The sequence below is a fragment of the Morus notabilis genome, unplaced genomic scaffold, assembly GCF_000414095.1.
Source record: "Morus notabilis unplaced genomic scaffold, ASM41409v2 Scaffold751, whole genome shotgun sequence".
NCBI classification, from domain to species: Eukaryota; Viridiplantae; Streptophyta; class Magnoliopsida; order Rosales; family Moraceae; genus Morus; species Morus notabilis.
Window position 1 is genome coordinate 472,251 of NW_010366875.1, and position 5,389 is coordinate 477,639.

Consider the following 5,389-nt stretch of genomic DNA (forward strand, 5'->3'; position numbering starts at 1 on the left):
ATTAATTAGTAGGGTATTTTACATTTCAAAAAAGGCTAAAAGTATTGAAATACGATTTCTAAAAACAGTATTCATATAAAGTTATTAAAACATAAAATATGTAAAAATAATTACGCTCTATGTTATAGAGGGCCCATACAAATTTTTTCCCTATTATTATCTCCTCCTCCTCCTCTTCAATTTAACAAGTACTCGAACTAATTTGCATCTTATTCTCAAGATCACAAATATATGCTTACATTTGTGAGTCTACATACATATGAATAATACTAGGGACCAACTTAAATCTCAACTCTTATATACTGTGACATGTGAGTAGTCATTTTTATATTAGTGGGTGCTTAAAAATATTATCACGTCAATTAGTAATAAAAGATTATACCTACTAATAAAAATATAACAACTCACACGTTACATTAATTAATATAAAAAATTAAGATTGAAATTAATAACTCTAGCATTACTCTATATTATATATATATATAAAGGGTGTTTGATAAAGAAAAAGAACACAAAAGGAAAGAGTCAAAGAAAAAGCAAAAGACATCCGAATCATTTTTGGCTTGTTCGCTTTTTAGATTTGAGTTTTTAATTCGAGTTGAAATGTGATATTTTTTAAGAATTTTTAATTGTAAAAACTTAAAATTAAAAACTCGAATCGATGAGATGAACGAGACTAAAGTATAATCTTCTGGCGCTCAGGAGTAGACTTTTGTAGCACTTAAAGGTGGATTTCTCTTTAATGAGCAGTTAAAGAGAGGTATCTATTCGCATGATTAAAAGTATACTTTTTGTAGTACTAAGACATCGTTCATTTCACCGATTTGAGTTTTCAGTTTTAAGTTTCTACAGTAAAAAGCACATCTAACTTTTTCTGCTACAGTGAAAAGCTCTCAGAAAATATCACATCTCAGCTCGAATTGAAAACTCAAATCCGCGAAGTGAACGGGGCTTTTTATCTCTCTCTCTTAGGAATTTGAGCGCTGATGTAGCTAAAAACGGCCTTTATAGTTTCATAGTCGATTCATTAGGGTCGTCACCTTCTAGATTATGGAAGTATCCACCACCTTCTAGATTATGGAAGTATCCACCGTTTTCTTTGTCTTCAAGTGCACCGTTCATTTTGAGAACAAATATCTTTAATTTTTGTTACCAAACAAGTATTCACCTACGCATTGTAAGTTGTAACGCATCTACGTACGTCGGCGATGAGTACGTGCTCTCACGGTTTTTTTATTTTTGGTTTTATTTATTTTATATTTAGTTTTTCCAAATGCACGTCTTCACTAAAATATACTGACAATTTTTTTTTTTGTGTGTGTTGAACATAAATATTCCCACTTAATTAGATTTCGTCCCATTGAAATATAAAATATTGGTGCTACAAAAGTACTCTCGAGAAATTTATTTATTTTATATGAAATATATTTTTTAACTTAATCGCATAATAACTTCTTTAAATGGATATCAAACGTGAAAAACAAAAATAGCTTAAAATTTTTTAGAATATTAATTTAATGGGTCATGAATTGAGAACTTTTTATTTAGAATAGCTTCACTTAAACGAAGAAAACTTTTCACTAATGCCCCAAAAAATATATGTATATAATCTGAATATTATACAGCATATATTTTTTTGAAGTTAATTGATTTCTCTAAAAAAAGTTGACAAACTCCATTATAAAAGTATAGCAAATGGAATGAAAGCGACTTGATTTATTTTGCGACGATTCACAGCCAACTACTCTAGTGCGCAATGAATAATCTTATAGTTGGGAAAAAAAAAAACATGAATGCTGCTATTCAATACTCAATAATGCATTATGCTATATATATATATATATATTTACGCTAGTAAAACATATTTTTCACATTACCAGGGGTGGAGCTAGCTACCTTAGTACTTCTAAAAATGTTTTTGTTAAATTCCAAATTTTAACTTTTAATATATTTTCTCAAGCTTTTTTTAATAAGCTAAAAAAAGTAATAACTGATGTCAGAGATGATTAACCAAAATCGTCATATACTAAATTCCTAAACTCAAAATTAGTAATGAGAAAAAAAAAAGAATACAAAAGGGTTTAGCAGGAAAACAAAATGAAAAAGAATGCCATCCGAAAACTAACGAGAAAAGACAAAACAAAAAAAGTACTACATCCCTATATTAAAAATAAAAAACCAGAAGCCTCCCTCATAAGAATGCCCCGAAACTCGCACTTGGAAGAAAAACTACAAACATGCGTGGTTAAAAACTCAAGTAAAAATCCGTTGAAAAATAATAGAGAAAAAAAAAAGAGTGCATATTTACTTTATAAAATCTGACAAAATTAAAACATCAAATAAACACAAATCCAGCACACTACCTATTATATATATATATATATATATATAAATAACTGCATTCCACTTTATTATATGCTAATTTTAATATATATATATATATATATATAATGATTATACTAGTAGTGTTCCTACTTTCTTTTTTTCTTCTTCTTTTTCTTTGCTGTATAATTGGTCAGGGAAGCGCCCAACTGCCTAGTGATGTGTAAGGTTTTGTTTTGTTTTTTTATTATTTTTTATTATTCTCTATTTAAAGATGGTGTAAGTGACATGTTAGCCATGAAGACGGGACATATAATAAATTTTTTTTAAGGAATACAGTTAAGTGGTACTCGTCTTTCCTAAGATGCATGTATTTGGACGGTGTACAGTTGACCTGTGGTTCTACAGTTGACTCGTGCACCTGTTTCTTTGGACACCACACGTAGAAAAAGAGGGCCCTACTTCTCCGTCGAATCAATTGGGGTCGAGCCCTTGAAATTTATTAGGAAACGTTTAGTTCATGTATTAGAATTATAAGATTAGAATAATTTTTAATTTACGTGTATTTTTATAAGAGAAAATACTGTAACGAATTATGAACCATGATTCGAATCAGAGTATAAATCTCCTTACCAAACGTTACCTTAAATTAGAAGATAGGTGACAAATACTAGTACGTTTGTTTTACTACTCAAATTAAGAGCATTTTTAATACAATGTTATAATTAATATATTAATTATAAATTTAATATTTAAATGTAAAAAATACTCTCTAATACAATACTATTTATTGTTTTAAATTTTTCATATGCTATATTTTATGGTAAATTTTTCACCAAATATAATATATGAGAAATTTGATATTTAATTGTTATTAGTTAAAATATTTACTTTTTCATGTAATCATTGTAATTTTTGTATCTTTAAATTATTTTTAAAATAAAAATTTACTTTTACAACTTTCAAAACTTAATAATTATGGAAAAAAATAAATTTAACATTTCAATTAGCATTATGCATTGAAGCAAAATTGAAAATAACATACCATATCACACTTTTTAATGATACATATATAATTGGTATTAACATTTGCATTGGAGATGGTCTAAGAACTTAGTTGTGTATGTGAGAGAAAATACTGTAATAATAGAACTTAATTTGTATATTTTATTATGGATTAATATCTTTTTTAGTCAAATAACTATATTTGTGATCAAAAGAGTATTAATCCAGAGGAATTGGTAAATATTCAGACTCATACAATTTAAAAGTAAGTTCAACAATTTTCTCTTTATACTAAATGGCATGCTTAAAAGGAATTTCCCTAATAGGCGCTGGAAAAATAAACTACGGGAAAAGTTTTGTTTTCAATTATTATATTTATATCAGAAACTATATACTCTATATAACTATTTAAATTGGTGTTATTTTGATCAAATCCAATTAATATAAACATGCTCTACTGATAAAGAGACTCTATCAGAGAAAGATCCCATGTTTATAAGAGGAATTAAAATATAGCAGTTTTTTTAAAATATTTTAGGAAATTTATGTGTAATAAGTATTATAATACTAGGTTTTCATGTTTTATGCTATAAAAATTATGTAACAATTATTACAATGATTTAATTTTGATATTTATGAAAATTTTTATTTTTTGTTAAATTTAAATGTGACTAGTATAGATTCAGAGTTTGAAGATGCATAACTCTAATTGCTAAGTTTCTGACTAATCTACAGAAATTTTTTGTGTTAAATTATCAAACAAATATATTTTTGTTTCAAATTGAGAACTTATTGTTATGTTATCCAGTAACAAAACTTTGATAATTTAATTGAAGACTAGTCTTATTTTTTTTTGAAAAAAAAATAAAGAAGCAAAACGGCATGTTGTTCTTCCACCAGTCAAAACTTCAGCTTTGATTCATAGTGCTTATATTTCTGTTTTTGATTAAAATAATCCGTAAAAAATAAAAGAATTAAAAAAAAAAAAAACAGAGAGAGAACCTCACGTGTGTATATCTACATATGTATGTATATTAACTTTTTTGTAATCTTTGTTTGTTTTATATAGGTTTTAACTAAAACACATGATTTTGATTCAAACATTTTCTTGATATGTTGTTTTCTATTGCAGAAATTTAATATAGCAATAATTTAAGTTATATCTTATAGCTCAGGAATTTCTTATCTTCAAAAATCCTATATAGATGAATATGTACTTTATTGTATAAAATACATATAGCCCCCACTAAAAATATAGAAAGTTACTCTTGTTGTACTCATTAAATTTTAGTTTTAGTTATTAGAATTTCTCATTTCGTTACTAAATTTAGTTGTTAATACAGTACTACTGTTTTTTAGTGCAAAAGGAAAAAGAGAAAAGAATAGAGAGAGAGAAATAAAAGGTGGTCTGATTTTGTTGGCATATTGGCGCTGCTTTAGGATTTGCCATTATTGGTGGAGGAGGTTTTAGTTGACCCCAGTTTGTCTAAACGAGATTAATTTAACAAAGAACATTATATAATGGCCGCAGGTGCCTGGAATCCTCAGCTTTTTAATTAGTTTTACTTTTTCGAGTTCTTATCCATCAGATCACTCGACAACTATTTTGTCACTTTTAGATTTTGCTTAGATATGTTCAAGAGCACTAAATAATTAATAATTTACTAATTATATCTTAATTAAGGTGACCACTTATGTGGATGATCACTACAGCCATCGTCTCTCACAATCCTTCCAATAGATTGGATAACACATATACGTGTTAGAAAGAGAAACTTTGTAATGTATCAGGGATTAGAAGATATATACATATATATATATATATATATATATATATATATATATACACACACACACACACACACACACACACACACTTTACAAAATGGGATTGCTGCACAATCTTTTTAATTAGGGCAAATTAATCACGTAAACTATACAGATATTTAATCATGTAATTTACATATTGTATCAAAATAAATCTTGAATAGTTTCAAATTAAGTGCCTTTTTATATTTTACAAAATATCATCTTTATTCTTGCAAAACAACGAAAAATCAAA